The sequence below is a fragment of the Pipistrellus hanaki genome, assembly GCF_964339955.1.
Source record: "Pipistrellus hanaki genome assembly, chromosome: 3".
NCBI lineage: Eukaryota > Metazoa > Chordata > Mammalia > Chiroptera > Vespertilionidae > Pipistrellus > Pipistrellus hanaki.
In genome coordinates this window covers 125,948,542-125,968,847 of record NC_140505.1, presented here as the reverse complement: position 1 = coordinate 125,968,847, position 20,306 = coordinate 125,948,542, and positions in this window count along the sequence as shown.

Genomic DNA, 20,306 nt, shown 5'->3' with positions numbered 1-20,306 from the left:
CACAGTTCCCCTACAAGATCTGAAAATGAACTGTCATACAACGACATGACAGGCACAGACAGGATAAAGCCTTTCAAAATAAAATATTAGTGATGTGAAACCAGAGTTGATTAACAGCTGGCCTGGGAAAGTCACTCTTTATATCTTGGGACTCCTGAGTGTCTCTGACTCGTGGAAAGATGAAAGCAGTGGAATTTATGATGTGATGTTTAAGTCTGAAACTTCCCTGGTAACTCACAGGATTACGTAGTTTCTTTATAGGTAGTTTGCAACAGGCTCAACCCATTTGACATGTGTGGCTTGATTATTTAAAGAGATACTCAGAACTCTTTTTGAGGAGAACTTGTTAAATCAAGATTTTTTTTTCCACACAAATTATGGTAGTTAAGACTCAGCATGCTCTATGAATGTGTAAAACAAACACATAAAACCACTCATGGTGGAATGTCTCTTCAATCTCTGATAACTACGTATATTCTCTGTATCTCACTTTGCTGTGTCAAAGCCTATGTGAATATACTTTGTGAAGATTGAAGAGAATTTACAAATATCAGAATTGGAGTAAACAATACAAGTAAGCATTCTTACAGAAATGACCAAATATTTGAGGAAAGCCAATATAATGACTAAGCATAATTAATATGTTCAAAGATATGATATAGGAAGGATATAAATAATTAAGTTAACCATGTAGAATTTTTAAGCTTAACAGCTGAGAGTAAAACAAAACTATTTCTATAATAATAAAAGCATAATATGCAAATTGATTGAACGACCGAACAGCAGAACAACCGTCCAGATGAACACGCTATGACACACACTGTGCCAGGCTAGCCAAGGCAGGTGTGATGTGATTCGTTCAGGGATCCTACCATCACCCCATCATGGCCCCACAGAGGAAGGCTCAGGCTACCTGGCTGATTGCCATAAGGAAGGTCCAGGCCACCTACTGGTGGCACTACGGTGGGGGGGTGGGGCCTCCCTCTGGGGGCGATTGATCTCGGGCCCTGCAATCAATCACCCCACAGCGAGAGGCCCAGGCCAGCCAAGCAATTGCACCCCATGTCTGTCACCCACAGAGGGAAGGTATTGGTGGAGGGTCGGGGGAAACAGCACTGCACAAGCGTTAAGCAGTAGCAGTGGTGGGGCCAGGACCAGCTGCTGGCAGCCGGGGGTGGGGAGGACCCAATAGGACCTGATCACCTGTCAGGTCTAGAGACCCAACCTGAGGGGTCTCAGATTGGGAAGGAATACATAAAATTGTATTTTGCTCCCAGATGATATGATTGTTTATGTAGAAAGTCCAAAAGAATCAACAAAGAACTTTCTGAAACTAATAAGTGACTATAGCAACTTTGCAGGATACAAGCTTAATATACAATAGTCAACTAGTTTCTTCCATACTACAATGAACAAATGGAATTTGAATTTAGAAACACACCATTTACATCAACACCCCCAAAATATTTAGGTGTAGGATGCTACCCAACTTCAAGACTTTCTATAAAGCTATAGACAATGTGGTATTGGTAATGTGGTATTGGTAAATGAATAGACAAATTGCAAGCTTCATTCTGTGGCAGATGATCAAAACTGTCTGACACAATTTTACCTTGCTATAGCAACAGAGTCTTATCTATTTCAGTGTTCTCTCTTATGAGACAAGCTGCTATATAGACTTAAACAGTGTTAAGAAGAAGAAAAAAAGAAGATGAAGAAGACAAAAAAGGAGGAGGAGGAGGTAGAAGAAGAGAAGGAGGAGGGGGGGGGAGATATTTTTAATGGAACAAATAAGAGAGCCAAGAAATAGTACCCCTATAAATATAATCAACTAATTTTTGTCAAAGGAGTAAAGGCAATGCAATGTAGCAAAGATAGTCTCTTCAACAAATAGGGCTGAAACAAGAGGACATCCACATGTAAAATTAAATCTAGACACAGACCTTGTACTTTTCACAGTAATTAACTCAAAATGGGTGATAGAAATATAAATATGGAACTCCTAGAAGATAAGACAAAACCTAGATGACTTTAGATATGATGATGCTTTTTCATATACAGCACCAAAGACATGATACATAAAATAACTAATTGGCAAACTGGATTTCATTAATATTAGAAAATGTCTGCTGTGCAATAGGTAACCTCAAGAGAATTCGGGGACAAGCCACAGACTTGGAGAAAATATTTATAAAAGGCATCTCTGATAAAGAACTGTTACCTAAAATATAAAAAGAATTATTTAAATTGAACAACAAGAAAGAAAACAATCCTATTAAAATTTGGTGAAAGAACTGAACAGACATCTCACCAAAAACAATATGTACATGTCACATAAGCATATGAAAAGATTTTCTACATCATATTTTATCAAAAACATGCAAATCAAAGCTAGAGTAAGATACTACTATATGTATACTAGAACGTCTAAAATCCAGAACACTGAGAATACTTAAGCCTTGTGAGAAAGTGGAGCAACAGAAACTCTCATACATTGCTGGTGGAAATGCAAAACAGTTTTGTAGTTTCTTATAAAACTAAATATAGTCTTATCATAAATCCCACAATTGTGTTCTTTGATATTACAAAGGACTTAAAAATGTATGTCTCATTAAATTCTGCACACACATTTATATTAGCTTTATTTATTATTGGAAAAATTTTTAAATAGCCAAGATGCCTTTCAGAAGGTGAATAATTACATAAACTGTGATACATAAAGACAATGGAATATTCTCCAGCACCAAGAAGAAAAAGCACATGGAGGAAGCTTGCATGAAGTTACTAGGTGAAAAAAGGCAAATATAAAAGTCCACATACTATATTATTTTAACTATTTGACAATCAGGAAGAATCAAAACTATGGAAACAGCAGTGAAACATTCTGTATGATATTATGATAGTGGATGTATGTCATTATACATTTTTTTCATACCCATAGCATATACATCAAGATTGAACTCTAAGATAAACTATGGACTTTGGGTGATTATCATGTGTCAATGTAGTGGAAATTTGACAATTCTGTGAATGCTGTTGATAGATGGGAAGGCTAAGTATGTGAGGAGAAAGAAAATTTTTGTAGGTTCGCTCAATGTTGTTGTAAGCCTAAAAATACTCTTTAAAAAAGGATGTTATAAAAAAAAAAGTATAAATAAGCAAAAACACAATTTTTTTTTAGTGCAAAAACACAAATTTTATAACATTATTAGCTCTACTAACCATCTGAAGAATAAATAGGGTATAACCAATCTCAGTGAAAAATGAATCTAAATAATCTTTTCTCTTTTTACTATTTTAACAAGCTTCCTTTCCTTTACATTCTAGCATACTGACTCCAAGTATTAAGAAGGGAATTCTTAGAAAGTTAGTCTGATAGATCCAGCTTGATACATGAGCCCATCTACATATATAAAAGCCCAGCAACTGGAACAGCAGAACAACCAGAATGACTGGAATGACAGTGGCTATGACACACACTGCGGCAGTCAACCAGCATGACCCAGGCCCTAATCACTCCCCACCCCCAGCCAGTCCTGCCCCGATTGCCCCTCAACACCCTGATCTGGGGTGAGGCCAGCCAGCCAACCACCACAGCCCCTCATCCCCGCTGGCCTGGTCTGATGGGCCCTCATCAGCGTGGGCCAGCCGGACAACACCTCTACATGAATTTGTGTACTGGGCCTCTACTAATAAAAATAAATGCTATGGCTACAGGCTGAAAAAATCTATGGTTGGCTTAACTGGGTTACATGATCACTCCTGTGGCCAAGGAGAAAGAGAACTATGATCAAACATTTCCATCAGAATGACACAGTTTAAATGAGAGAAGTACCTCCCTGAATAAAATGGTAGAGGAAGGATTTTGGATGATAAAATGATAAAGGCAATGACATTCCTTTCTGTTGATATCTTTTCCACTAATATTGCATTCTGGATAATGTGGGTCAGCCTGATACTTCCCCAAGCTTATTTCTGTCTACAAATTACTTAGCAGAAATAATTAAGATTTTAATTTCTTGATAGCTCTCTTATTTCACTTCCTGCTCTACCACATATTTTTCATATTCTGCTTGTCAAGCCAATGATACAGGAGAGGTAATATATTTGGACTTTCATTGAAATCATTATTCATATATATAAAAGCCCAAGTGACCATCCAACCATCCAACTGGTAATTATGATGCACAATGACCACCAAGAGGCAGATGCTCAACTCAGGAGCAGCTGAGCTGTGGTGACTTGGCAGCTGCGGTTCTTGGGTGATGCACCTGGAACCAGAGAGGAGGGAGCCCAATTCCAGGTGCATTACCTGAGAACCACTTTCTCTCAATCCAGGACCCCTCAGGGGATATCGGAGAGCTGATTTTGGCCTGATTCCCACTGGCCAGGCCAAGGGACCCCACACTTGCCAGAGGGACCCCACCAATCTGCAGACACCTTTTGAGCTGTGGTGCCATACCAGGTATGGCCAACCAGGGAGAGACCATGGAAAGTTGGCTCTAGGGCATGTTCAGTCCATCTCATCCAGTCCTGCCCAGATAGTCACCTTCTAATTAATTTCCTTTCAATGTGCATGAATCTGTGCTCCAGGCCTCTAGTTTTTCTACAAAATCTCTCCAAATTACTGTCAGAGAAGGTGCTGTTTTCTTTCAACATCCACTATACAAAATTCTGCCTATTCTAGAACGCAGCACCCCTTGATGAAGCAATCTTCCTGCCAAAGAGTTCTGAAGATAGATCAGTAGAGGCCCATTTAAATCTGCCTTAGTCAGTAAAACACACTTCCAGCAAATCAACTAAAGACAGAAGCCCTGTTTCCTAGCCCGTTTCCTGTGTAGAACAGTTTAATTCTGTCCTGTAAGTAAATAGCTAATGGACTTTTCTACTTAATTACTTTGTCTCTAAGTTTGTGTGGGCAATGTCAGCTTAACATGAGGCTTTCTGAGACCAGAAAAACTAAACATGCAGGGACAAGGCTAATCCTCTAACTATTTGTGAATAACTGCACAAAAGGAGCTTTTTCAAAATTGATCTAAGCTTCTCCCTGGTCATACCACATAAAAGATTAGGCTTCTAGCCCTAGCTGGTTTAGCTCAGTAGATAGATTGTTGGCCTGCAGACTGAGGGGCACCAGGGTCAATTCTGGTCAAGAGCACATGCCTGGGCTGTGAGCTCAATCCTGAACAGGGGGCATTCAGGAAGTAGCCTATCAATAATTCTCTCTCATCATTGATGTTTCTATCTCTCTCCCTCTCTCTTCCTCTCTGAAATCAATATTAAAAAAAAAAAAAAAAAGATTAGCCTTTACCATCTTGAGTCATTGTAATGGAAGCAAAACAACATGGTCCTGTAAAAATCTACCATTGCAATATGAACAGAATTTCACCCCAGGCCAATTTTTGCTTCAATTCTTTTCAGTTAAAAAATGTAAAGCAATGAACCTTTGTGCTGTCCTGTGTAGTTAGAAGCATTCGTCTTAAGCTCATCAGGAAGGCTGTACATCTGGGAAACCAATGTATACCCTCCTGTGTGATCAAAAGAGGAGATTTTTCTGTAAAAGTTTCCAAAATATATTCCCAAGAAACACATGAATCTTCTATCATTTGAAATATTTTACTAGTGTGCTTTCATATATTTTTTAACTTAAAAATATTATAAAGAATCTTGACAAAGAAGAATAAAGGAGAAGGCATATCTGCCTGATATTAAGGCTTATTAAATAACTAAAATAATCAAGACAGGGCAGTATGGCATAAGCATAGATACATGTCAATGGATCAGAGTAGAGAACCCAGAATTAGAAAATCTATGGGATCTAGGGCTAAACAAAGTTTTTTCAACCTGACACCAAAAACACATTCCACTGTAGGAAAATTGATAAATTGGAGTTCCACAAAATTAAAAGTTTTACTCCACAAAGACCTTATCAGGAGTATGAAAAGACAAGCTAGCCTGGGAGACTTGCAAGTGCATCTGACAAGGAGCTAATATCTAGAGAATATATTAAGAAGACTCAATGTAAACAGTAAAAAAATACACAAAAAAACAAATGATATAATTAGTTGATGGGCTAAAGGCATGAAGCAACATTTCATTGAAGATATATATATATCAAATATATGCATCACAAATAAACACATATGTTAATATGTTAATATCAGTAGCCATTATGAAAATGCAAATCAAAACTATACCGTGGTATTACTAAACACAGAATGAAATGGCTAAAAAAAAAAAATCCTATATAATAAAAGGATACGCCAGACCAAGGAGAGGCGCCAGTCACTGTCATCAGGGCTAGCCTCTGGTGGTTGCTGAAAGTCCTTTGCTCCCGCCCAATGCTCACATCTGCTGCTGGCATTGAACTCAATCACTTTGCACTGTCAGCAGATGCGAGTGGGTCAGTGCCGATCAGCAAGTGGGAGTAGTGGCAGCAGGAGCAGGCTGCCTGCAGAGAGGGGGTCTAAGGACTGCAGTTAGAGGACCTGGCAGGGGGGCAGAGGATGGGCCGAGATCCACCCTTCTGCCTCACGGCCCACAGTTCCTTTCAAGGTGCACGAATTTGTACACCGGGCCCCTCGTAAATAAATAATAAAACCACCAAATTCTGGTGAGGTAGTGAAGAAATTCCATTACTCACACATTGCTGCTGAGAATGTAAAATGACACAGCTATTCTTCAAAAGTAGTTGCAACTTTTTTGTTGTTGTTGTTGTTTTGAATACTAAACATGCAACTACCATAAAACCCAATAATTGCACTTTTAGGCATTTATCTCAGAGAATTAAAAACCTACATTCACATAAAAACCTATTCATTTATAGGATGTTTATTTTTTAATAATAAAAAACTAGAAACGGGTTAACAGTTAATCCGACTAAGATACATCCATGCAATAAATGTTATACAGCAATGTAAGAGAACAAGCTGTTCTGCCTGGCATGCATGGAGCTTGTAAGTCATCACTTCCATCCTCACAACAACAACAACAAAAAAGAAAAAGCTGAAGAAGGTGAAAATTCAACATCTCTTCTTAGTTGCATAAGAGATGCAAGTCACGGAGCACACTACTGCTTGCCAGAAACCCTTCACAACAAAATATACAGTAAAATGTAAGAAACCTCAAGTCTTGACCAAAAAAAAAAAAAAAAAAAAAAGGATGACAGAGTTTTCTTAACAATTGCATCAAATTATTAATTGGATAGGTGACAAATTATATTCCTAAAAAGAAAAACATTTTCACTGATGGAAAAATCTGAAAAAGCTCTGCAGCATGAATATGCCAGAGTTATGCCAGAGTGAGAAGGGCATGCAAAGAGGAGTATGTGGTGCCCGTCCTCCCTCCCCCCCCTCCCCCAGGAAATTACATTCAAAGTTGTTTCCTCTGGGACTGCCATTGCTATGGTTAAAGAATAATCTGAGAAAGAAGCATCCCATTTCTCATCACATTTGAAAGTTTTAAATTAGTAAACTAGCTAGCTCTGTGGCAGTTTTGGATTGGAATATACTTGAGAACACCCTAACTATTTAAATTATGTAAAGAGAGAGTAATGACATAATTGTACTATGTCAGTACTATGCATAAGTAAAAAATAAGATAAAATTCTAAAAAGTAAAAATTCATTTTAAATATGCATACATGCTCACACACAAACAAGAGAGCAATGCAGAGCCCCTAACAAGGGGCAAAGATTCAGGGTTGAATTCTGGTCTGAAAGAGAAGCAATGAAGCAGAGCTGTGTAATCAGGAAGAATGAAGTGGTAAGAACCATGAAAAAATAATCAATCCAGTTTGATTTTGTCAAAATTGAAAAAGAGAGAAACTGTTACTTGGCCAAAAGAAATTCAGGATCCAGGGCCTAAGGGATAAAAAGAATTGGAAAAAACTAAACAATCATAAAACAGAAGTAGGATTCAATGGTCCAAGCTAAACAAATATAAAAGGTAGTAGGATTCAATTCGTGTTTTGGATCATTGAATCCTACTACCTAGGGCAGTGGAAAAGACTTCGGAGAACTCATTTTTATTGGGGAATTAACATATGTATCACATCATATATATGCCATTTTACAAAAACCTAAAATACCTTAACTTCTAAGGTTATTAATTTTTACTTTCATTTTACACATGATGAAATTGAGGTTCAAGGTTATAAGATATGTCTCAAACAGATATTTAGCCCAACTCTTACTCTACATTATAACAGGAAAATGCTAGTGCAAATTGTACCTTGATATTGCTTTAATTTGTATAGTGATTTACAAACACTTTTATATTAATTCTCACATTCTTCCTTGAAGACAAAGCTGTGGGCTAGATCTATTTAATGTTATTATTCCCTCTTGTCAGGGGGGGAGAAAGCCTCGGAGAAGCTCACTGGCTCTCCTGAAGACATAGAGAGTAGGATGGGTTTGCATTTTGTTCTTTTGGTTGGTTGCAACACAAGTCAAGCACTCCATCAGAACTGATGGAGCTATAGCAGTAGGGACTTGTGTGGGACTGGAGAAAATGACAGTAGTGAGGATTATGATGGTCTGAGAATTGCAAAATAGTGCTAAAGAGCCTGGGCTCTGTAGCCATATTATTGAGTTTGTAAACCTCTGCTGCCTCTACTGGCTGTGAGATCTTGGTCAAATCACATAATCTCTGTTTTACTTTCCTCTGTGTAAAAGAGTTTTAATAATAATACCCCAAAACCTACCTCCTACTGTCTTTGTAAAAATGCACTGAAATATAGGTGCTCAAAATTGACAGATGTTATTAGTAACACTAGCAATAGTAGTAGATGTTGCAGTAGCAATAATTATCCTATCTAATAAAAGAGTAATATGCAAATTGACCATCACTCCAACACACAAGATGGCCTCCTCGATGTGGTCATAGATGGCCACCCCCATGTGGACACAAGATGTCTGCCACAAGATGACCAGCAGAGGAGGGCAGTTGGGGGAAACCAGGCCTGCAGGGGAGGGCAGTTGGGAGTGACCAGGCCTGCAGAGGAGGGCAGTTGGGGGTGACCAGGCCTACAGAGGAGGGCAGTTGGGGGTGACTAGGCTTGCAGTGAAGGGCAGTTGGGGGAGATCAGGACTGCAGGGGAGAACAGTTAGGGTGACCAGGCCTTCAGGGGAGGGCAGTTAGGAGTGACCAGGCTGGCTGGGGAGGGCAGTTAGGGCCAATTGGGCCAGCAGTGGAGCAGTAAGGTGTCGATCAGGCTGCAGGAGGGTGGTTAGGGGGTGATCAGGCTGGCAGGCAGAAGCGGTTAGTGGCAATCAGGTAGGTAGGCTAGAGGTGGGGAGCCAGAAGCCCTGGATTGTGAGAGGGGTCTCAGATTGGAGAGGGTGCAGGCTGGGCTGAGTGACACCCCCTCCTGAGCATGAATTTTATGCACCAGGCCTCTAGTTGAAAAGGTAAGAAAACTTTAGGAACATACAAGGAATATGTATCTTCAAAAGAGAACTGTTTGTTCATATTGTTCTATTTTAATATATATATGGATATAGTACAGTTGAAAAAGTTGAACATACTAGATATAAAGGGAAGAGGAATGAAATAGCTAAATTAATTTTAAAAAGGAAGAGTGACAACCCCAGGTTTATGACAAAAAAGAAAGAATAGAAAGGGGTGGAAGAATAGAAAGGTGATTTTTAGATTGGTATCGGAAATTTGAGTTAATTCTTTACTATTTGCTCTTTTCTTTCTGAAGAGAAAGTTTGACTTTCTATTGAGAATAGACTGTGGTGAGAGAAATGAGAAGTTTCACAAAGCTCAAAAAATATTTTAAAGTAATTGAACAAGTAGTCAAAAGGCTTATGATACTGGTGACTATGAATGATTAGTTCTATCATTCTGTCTGATATTGTGATGCTGATCCATCAAGGCTCAGCATGAGTGCAGACATGAAAAAAGCCAACATTATATTCTCCCTGTCTCTGGGCTTCACTGGATAATTTTGGCATACAGATACCATAGAGGTGGAAAGTCGCAATCTATATATATATATATATAAAAGCCTAAGCAACCATTACGACCAGACAACTGGACAACTGGCCAGTATCTATGATGTGCACTGACCACCAGGGATGGAGGCTCAATGCAAGAGCTGCCCTGTGGTGGTCAGTGCACTCCGACAGCAACCTCCCATGGCTGGCCAACCTCCTGCAGTCCCTTCCCCCAGGCATCTGGGTGGTCAGTGCACTCCAACAGCCAACCTCCTATGGCCAGCCAACCTTCCACAGTCCCTACCCAAAGCCAGCCAACCCTGATCAGCCTCGATCAGGATCAGGCAAGATGGCCCTGATTGGCCCCAATCAATGACCAGGCCAAGGGACCCCCACCTGTACATTGGGCCTGTAGTAAGATAGTAAAGGAGGAAGCAAGATATATGAAGAACAGTTGCTTTAATAATAAACTAAAGGCCTGATGCACAAAATTCATGCAAGGGGCTCAGCCCTTACAGCCCCAACTGCCTTGGCCATCCCTCACAGCCCCTCACAGCCCTTGCTTCATCCAGATGGTCATTTGGAATGGGGTCTGGGCAGTTGTTCTGCTATTCAGTCTAATTAGCATATTAGCTCTTTATTATATCGGATGAGAAAAAATAAATAAACAACTAAATACAAAACAAAAGGTACTAATTGAGAAGGAAAATAAAACAATTGAAATAGTGTTGGGTAAGCATGTTTGTTAAGATTTCAGAGTAAAGCAGTATAACAGATTGGGATTCTGGGATATGACAATGGCAAGACAAAATGCTAATGAAATGAAGAATAAACTACCAGGTAAAGATCACAGAGAATTAAAAGGGCAACATTTTGATCAGTGTCTTTCACATGGCACAAATGATAAACAAATGCAGGGTAGACATGAAGATAGTCACAGGTGGTTTATATGACAACTAGAGACCTGGTGCAAGGATTTGTGCACTGGTGGAGTCCCTTGGCCTGGCCTGCAGGGATCAGACTGAAACCAGCTCAATGACATTCCCCGAGGGGTCCCAGATTGCAAGAGGGTGGTTCTCAGGTGATGCACCCCAGAATCAGGCTCCCTCTTCTCTTCTTCCAATATTATATCATTTTCTGTATCTGTCTCCTTTTTTTCTTCTCACTTTACCTCAAGTTTGGTGGTAACTGATGACTTGTGGACATTTAGCTACAAAATGCAATTATTTAGCAAACAGGATTTACTTAGCCTGAAATCTAGTCAGCCTAGGGCAGGACCCTGCTCAATGTCAGGCTCTGCCCAGGCCCTTCCACCCAGATGGCATCCTGTGGTGGTGGGAACCTCCTTCTTCCCACCTGAGTTGCTCCTTCACTTCCTTCCCACCATGAGGTTACCTGCTGGCACTACTATCTGCCGGAAGGAGGGAAGTCGCAGCTGCTTTCCCAACTGAGAGTGATAATGGGAAAATTTACTGCATCCATCCACTGGAAATTGATATTTAAGTGGATAGGCCAGCATGGGCGCCAGACATTTGGGCCGCAGCCAGTAGGTCCTATGTGTCTCATCATTTAGCTAATCAAGTCGAAACGTTTCTGTAAGGGCTAGACCCAAGACCTCTGCAATGGGATAGAACCACAGTGGGAAGCCAGACCTGAAGTGGGGAGCTAATGGGATAGAGGCCTGGTGCATGCATTCATGCACCAGTGGAGTCCCTTAGCCTGGCCTGCAGAGATTAGGCCAAACCAGCTCTCTGACATCACCTGAGAACTGCAGCTACAAAGTCACTGCAGCTTGATAGCTCCTACAATGACCCCATGGTGGTCAGTGTGTATAATTGCTACCAGTGGGTTGGTTGAATAGTCAGCCAGTGGACCAGTCACTTAAACTTTTATATAGACTAGAGGCCCAGTGGATGAAATTTGTACATGGGGTGTCTCAGCCCAGCCTGCACCCTCTCCAATCCAGGAACCCTCAGGGGATGTTTGACTGATGGTTTAGGATCAGGCCTAAACTGGCAGTTGGACATCCCTCTCACAATCCAGACCACTGGCTTCTAATCGCTCATCTGCCTGCCTGCCTAATCACCCCTAACCACCTCTGCCTGCCTGCCTGATCACCCCTAACTGCCTCTGCCTACCTGCCTGATCACTCCTAACCCCTCTGCCTGCATACCTGATAGCCCTTAACCCTCTCCCCTACTTGCCTGATCATCCCTAACTGCTTTCCCCTGCCAGCTTGATAGTCCCTAACCACTCTGCTTCAACCCCCACCATTGTGGCTTTGTTTGGAGGGACATCCAGAAGACTCCAGTCTATCCGGTTTAATTATCATATTACCCTTTTATTAGTATAGATGACCCAGTTCATCTATTGTTAGTTTATACCACTGAGCTCCATTTCAGCCTTCTGACAGTTATCACTGTATAATCTAGTTGAATTATTTATCCTCTGACCAAAAATGCTTACTTATAATTTCTACTTAATTAGATATGTGAAATAGAAAACAACAATTTAGAAATTTAAAGCTGAAGATCCTGGTGACAATCCAGTCTAACAATTCATTTTGTCAAAGGAAGAGACCAGGATGTTTAAATGTCTATTTAAATTCACAGAAATAGTAGCAGAGTCAGGGTAAATCAATTCTCTTATTACGCTTGCCACATTTCCATTCCAAGTGATTTAACAAGTGAGGAAATTTATTTTTTAACAAGAACAAATATACCCTGCTTCTAAATAAAGGAATGTAAAATCTATAAAAAGTTACAATTTCCCCATCATTAGAAAATTGAGACATGTGGTTAAACTGTGATACTTTATTGTCAAGCTACAAAAAGTAAGATCAATATTTCTAACTATGGAAATAACATTAGAGAGAGGTAGGGCATCCAGTACAGCTAGATAGTGGTCTGGTCCCTGAGTAGGGGTAGTTGAAAGAAAGAGATAGACACAGAGATAGAAGGAAAAAGCTGGAGCTGAGTGAGAATGCTGTCCTCTGATGGAGAGACAGGGACAGGGACCCAGAGCCAATACAGTGTGTTTATTTTATACAGAAAAAAAAAAAAAAGGAAGTTTTACTAAAAGTCAAGACAAAGGAGATTATGTGCATTCTTGGGTGGGCCTGGATCATATTCATTCCTGGTGCTTGGCTGGATTTAAATAACAAAACCCACCCCCTGGTACCTGGGCTGAAGGTCAAGCTGACAACATTCCTGCCTTCTGGCAAAGTGTGTATCCAGGATGTGGCTTTGCCAATGCCACAGGATTCAGCTGACAATCTACACTAATAAAAGAGAAAGATGCAAATTGACCATACCTTCACAACACCCACCAGCCAATCAGGAATGAGTATGCAAATTAACCCAATAAAGATGGCAGGTTAATTTGCATATGCAAGCCCCAAGCAGCCAGAAGCTGGGCCAGGCAGGAGGCTTGTGTCCTAGCCATGGTGATGATCCAGGCAGGCATTCCACTCTGCCCCAGCACCTCAGGGCTTCAGGGCAGCATGGGAAGGCAGGGCTGGAGCAGAAGGAGGTGGCTCAGGGCCAGAGCAGAAAGGTGGTGCTGGCAGCCAGGGAAAGGAAGGCCCATTCTTACATGAATCTTTGTGCATCGAGCTTCTAGTAATTAAAGAAATGCCCATGTGCCTTCAGGTGCTCTCTACAGTAGGGTAGAATATAATTGTGGGGGGGGGGGGGGGGAAGGGTATAAAAGGAGATGAGAACATAGGTATCAAATATAAAAGAAGTCATATAGAATTAGTACCAGCTTATAGTCCATAAGGAGTTTGTATTTGTTATTGATATAAATATGATTTATAAGAGATTATGAAAGTAAGAGATGAGACAATAGGTGAGGAACAATTATAGCATGCCAAGGGCTAATGGAGGCTCTGTAGTTCTGTGTATTTAAAGTCTAGGAATATGATATAAAATTTTTTCTTAAAATCTTGACTAATATATCATTTTAAAAGATGTTTTTATTATTTCACGTTAAACTTCCTTATCTACCTTTGATTAATTGTCTTTAGGAAACAGAAAAGGGATATGAGAAAAATTTTATTTTAACATTGAGGGAGAAAATGCTTATAAAATAAACATTAAGAACAAAACAATAATTTGACTATTTGTACAATTAATATTTTCAGATAATACAAATGATATCAAAATAAATTATTTTACACAATAATTTGAAGTATAATATTATAAAAAAGGAAATCATGATTGCAAAATATAGAACAAAATATAGAAATCTCTTGTTATAATATTAGAAGTAGAAAACATTAGAGAGGATTAAATTGTATAGAAGTGGTTATTTTATTTTATAAATTAGATAAAATGGATATTCTATATACTTAAAAAGATAACATTGATTCTCATTACTTCATAGCTTTTTATGAATTTTATTTTATTATTTTTTCCTTCAATACTTATCCAAGAATATGTTCATTGATTGTTAGAGAGAGAGAGAGAGAGAACGGGGGAGAAAAGAGAGAGAGAGAGAGAGAGAGAGAGAGAGAGAGAGAGAGAGAGAGGGAGAGAGACATCAGTGTGAGAGAAAAATCCCTCAGCAGACTCCCACAGGAATCCCAACCAAGCCTGGGTATCCAACCTCCAACCTAGGTATCTATGTATGTGCTCTAATTGGGAATCAAACCCATGACCTTTCAATGCCAGGGAGACACTCCAAGCAACTGAGCCACACTGTCCAGGGCTTCACAGCTTTTTATTTGATCATAGTAATTTAGATCCAATATTAAAAATGGAATATAGTGTTGGTCAGCTCTATAGTCAGAAAGTAATTAATTAAAATGAAGTCACCTATAAGAATAAGGTATTTATTTTAGGCAATCTAGGTAAAAGATCTGGATTTAATGTTGACAGTTTCTAATAAACATGGTTTCAGATTTTATATTAAAAGGAATATCAGTCAAGTGAAATATAAGTGTGGTAAAAGAAAAAATATGCAAATAGCATAATTCTAACTATAAAATATTTATTACTATTAAAAATGCTTAAATAATTTCATTGAATACAAGTTCTTATTGATTATTCACTATCTTTAACTGTCCATGGTGTTGAGGGGGGGAAAAATGAAGTAAACAGTTTTTTGAGTAATGTTCTTTGAGTGTCCTCAACTAATTTATTTTTCTAATAAGATAAACACAAAACTAAAAGTAAACAATACATTAGATAACAATGACACCCAAGTCCCCTGAGTAATGTATTTATGTTGTAAGAATATTAACATAATTATCAAAGTTATTAATGTCACTGAAATCAGGGTCTTACAACAACCACATTTCTTTTTTAAGATTCATAAATACTAGTCAAAATCCAATTGCTGTAGTCATGTCTGAGGGAGAATATACATAGCTAATACAAACAAAAAATGTTTTAATGGGGATTCAAATAGAGCACAAGGTAATAGGAAAATACTTCAGAAAGAGAAAAAAAAGACATTGGAGAATGAAAATGAAATTGCTTTACAACCATCTAATTACTGGGGTGACTTAAAAGTAAGGGATAAAGGAAATGGGAGAAACTAAATGAGTTTGGTGCAATCTTTCCACTTGCCAAGAGTAGGTAATGATGAATCCCACCAGACAAACCCAAATTGAGAGTTGAGAAATAGCATCAGATAAGCATAAAAATGGAAGATGCTATGTTTTTAAACAAGGAAAAGTGCTTCCATTAAGGCTTCCTTTCTAATAAAGAGAGGATATGCTAATTGACCATCACTCCATCACAAAGATGACTGCACCCACAGCTGAGGCCAAGTTCTCATAAGGAGCCTTAACGAGCAATCAGCAAGGACCTGAGGCTACAACCACCTTCACCCCCATAGGGCTTGATAGGGCACCTCAGGCTGCGCCCCCCCCACCCGGAAAGATTTGACAGGGAACCTCAGGCAACCCCCACACCCTGGTGTCAGGCTGTGGGACCTCAGATTGCACCCCTTGCCCCAGTACCAGGCCAGGGGACCTGAGCCCACACCCTCCAACCAGTGGGACTTGAAGGGGGACCTCAAGATGTGCTTCCTATCCTGGTGCTGGGCTAGGGGATCTCAAACTGCACCCCCCACTTGGTGAGGCTTGACAGGGCACCTCAGGCTGTGCCCCTCACTCAGCAGGACTTGACGGGAGACCTGAGGTTGTGCCCCCCTCCTGGTATAGGACTGGGAGACCTGAGGCTGTGCTTCCCACCCAGTGGGAACAGGGGATCTCAGGCCATGTCCACCACCTGGCAGGGCTTAATGGAGAACCTCAAAGCATGCCCCCACCCTGGTCTGGGCTGGGGGACCTTAGGCCACACCCCCAAACTGGCTGGGCCAGGGGACCTGAGGCTATGCCCCCTGCCCAGCGGAGCTTGACAAGGGTGGGACTGGCTAGGTCTGGATCTAGACTATTAGGGGGGTGGGGGAAACGGCCGGTTCTGGGTCTCACATGATTTTGAGGTGCAAGTGTGTGGGTGGGGACTTGACTCTGGGTCCCGTGGTGAGCCCCAGACTCTGACAGGAGGAAGGTTTTCATATACATTTTACTAATTTTCTTTCATCTTTGACACTTCTATTATAGAGAAAGGGCAAATAGCAATATTAAACTATTTCCTCTAATTAATCCCCTTTAAATGTGCAAAAATTTCATGCTCCGGTCACTAGTTTTATATATATAAAACATTTTCTATTTGTCCATTATAAGCAATTCAAACATTATTACATAAGAAAGGCAACTAAGTCTTATATCTGTCATATATTTACTGAAATGGAAAAAAATAATAATACAAAAACGTAATGCTGCAAAAAGGAGTAATTTTCCAGTTATACTAGATCTGAAATGAATCAATAAAAGAAAACAGAAAAAGGAGCATTAATATGTGATCATGGGAGGAAAGGTCTGAGTAAATTCATTAGCCCAGAAAAGTGATAGGAAGAGGAAGAAATGAGGCCAGGACCGGTTTGGCTCAGTGGATAGAGAGTCGGCCTGCGGACTGAAAGGTCTCGGGTTCGATTCCGGGCAAGGGCATGTACCTTGGTTGCTGGCACATCCCCAGTAGGGGGTGTGCAAGAGGCAGCTGATCAATGATTCTCTCTCATCGATGTTTCTAACTCTCTATCCCTCTCTCTTCCTCTCTGGGAAAAATCAATAAAATATATATTTAAAAAAAAAAAAAAAAAAAAAAGAAGAGGAAGAAATGAGAATGATACCATTAGCTCAGAGGGGGATTTTTTTAAAAAAAATTATGGCAATGCCCCAAAGCAATAAAATAAATTTATAAAAAAGGTAGCTGACCAGTCATACTCACAGTGCAGAGACAAAAGTTCTATTACTTACATTTGTCAAGAATGCCCAGAGATTGTGGCTCTGAACAGATATAAAACAACATACTAAGCAACAGAAACAAACAGGATTGTGACCTTTCAGTGGACCTTTGATTTACTCAGACATCTTTATGAAGACAGTGTATGAATAGAGAAAAGATTGATTATACACTACCTGAGATCAAATTGCAATGCAAACATATGAGAGTGCCTATATATGAAATTTTTCTACTTCTAATACACTTAAAATAGAAAAATGAATATCGATTTCCTTACAACTAAAAGCTTATTCCAATATAATTTTTAAATGGAGATTCCTAATGTTGAATATCAGGAGACAAACTTCTGACCACCATGGAATAAGGACTGGATAACCTCCTATCCTAGCTAATAAAAGAGTGATATGCAAATTGACCATACCTCCGCTATACCCACAGGCTATGCTCACCAGCCAATCAGGAGTGAGTATGCAAATTAACCCAATCAAGATGACTATAGCCACAGAGCTAGCAGGAGGCTTGGATTTCCCCAAAAATGAAGGAAGCCAAGCTTTCTGCTCACCCTGGCCAGCCTATGCCTCCACTCAAGGCTATAAGTTTCAATTATAGAAAATAAACAAATCCCAACAAATATGGCTGCAGTCACAGAACAAGCAGGAGGCTTGGCTCTGCTCCAAGCTACAAAGTTTTAATTATAGAAGATAAATAAATTCCAGATATCAGGGCCTCCACTTGGGTCACCAGGGGGCGTGGCTGGCCTGCAAACCACCACAGGACCCTCACCCAGGTCGCCCCAGGCCCCAAGGGCTCCTCCACCTTCATCCAGGACACCCTTCAGGGCAAATCAGCTGGCCCCCACCTGTGCACCAGACCTCTATCCTATCTAATAAAAGAATAATATGCAGATTGACCATCACTCAAATGCACAAGATTGCTGCCCCCTTGTGGTCAAAGATTCTGCCCCTATATGGACAAAAGATGGCCAGCAGGGGAGGGCAGTTTGGGGCAATCCAGGCCTGCAGGGGAGAGCAGTTGGCGGGGGGGCAGAGGGGGGATGGCAAACCTGCAGGGGAGAGCAGTTAGGGGCAAATAGGCTGGCAGGGGAGCATTTAGGCATCAATCAGGCTGGCAGGGGAGTGATTAGGGAAAGATCAGCCTGGCAAATAGAAGCAGTTAAGGGCAATCAGGAAGGCAGGCATGCGAGTAGTTGGGAGCCAGCAGTCCTGGATTGTGAGAGGGATCCCAGATTGGAGAGGGTGCAGGCTGGGCTGAGGGACACAGTCCTTTCCATGCACGAATTTTGTACACTGGTCCTCTAGTTCTAAATAACCAGAAAAATGAACAAAGTGTAAGAAACATGTTCTTTCAGTCACTGGACAACTGGTAATGCTGGGCGTGATCATTAAAAGAATAGGAAGAAAGAAAGTGAAGGCTATGATTGCCCCAGAATTCTGCCTGAGCAAACCAAGGAGCAAGGAATGTCTAAGCAGAGCATGCTATGCTGTTTAACTGAGGAGCCAGAGATTGGAGTTCATGGATGCTGAGGCAGCTGCAATTTTCAGGGCATATTCCAGAGGGGAGAAAACTGCATAGAAAGTTGCAGAGATTTCCATGCCCCAGCCCCTTGAATTTTTATTGTTATCAGTTATGGGTCCCCAACAAAACAGAAATAATAGGAGAGAAAGACAGAGAGAAAGAGAGACAGATAGAGATATAGACAGAGACAGAAAGAGAAACAGAGAGAATTTCAGAAATGAAAGAATTGGCTTCCATGATCCGAGAGACTGGCAAGTCTGAAAACTATAGGGCAGACTGACAGGCTGGAAACTGAAACAGGAGATGATGGAATTCTACCTTAGTCTCAAGGTAGAACTTCTACTTCATAAAAAAAAAAAAAATCAACTTGTGCTCTGAAGGCTTCCAAATGACTGGATGAGGCCTACCCACACTATCAATTGTAATTTCTTTTACGTAAAGTCCACTGATTGTGGATATTAGCTACATCTACAAAATGCCTTCACAGAAACTTAAATCAGTGCTTGATTAAATAACTGAGTACTATAGCTTAACTGAGCTAACATCCACTAAATTGCACATGCATGGGGTGAAACTCCAAAAAAACCTGAGCAACCAGAGTGCTGTAAACCAAACCAGAGCCCTCAAAGGAAGGATTCAAATTCCAATCAGCCAGAGACAGGTGTCTCTATTTACCATGGGGAATCTTGAGTAGAGACCATAGGAAGACTATGCCTTATTAGTGCAACTAAAGACACAAAATGAGTATTAAAAGCAAATCTCAAACATAGCAAGTAGAATGACTACAAATTTATCTTTAAAAGCAGAAAACAAGAGTTCAAGCACAAAGTCATAATGTTTATTGCACAATTTAAAAGAATGCTAGTTATAGGAAGTAGAAAAATGTGACAAGGAAAACATCCTATATAATAAAAACCTAATATGCAAATCTACTGAACAGTGGAACGACCAGTTGCAATGAAGCATACTGACCACCAGGGAGCAGACAACACAGGAGCTGCCTCCTTGTGGTCAGTGCACTCCTTCTGTGGGAGCCTGGCTCATGGCTGGTGAGCGCAGCAGTGGTGGTGGGAGCCTCTCCTGCCTCTGCAGCAGCGCTAAGGACCCCTTGGGGGATGTCTGGCTGCAGGGAGTGGGTCTAAGCCAACAATCAGACATTCCCTGAAGGGTCCTGGACTGTGAGAGGGTGCAAGCCAGGCTGAGGGATCCCCCACTGAGCCTCTAGTTGTCAATAAAAAACAGACCTATAAAGAAGAGGGATAATAGTACAAGAACATTAAAATATTTGTACTATATAAAATTATTTAAAGGAAAGCATGAACATACTGAGGAGAAAATGGAAGGAATAAAAAGACCTAAATGAACTTTCTAGATTAAAAAAAATTACAGTATCTGAAGTAAAAATTAGCTGAATGGGCTTGACAGTAGGTTAGATAATGCAGAATTGAGACTCACTGTACATAAAGGTGAAAAGTGGAAAATATCTACAATGGAAAGAAGTCTGGATAAAAATG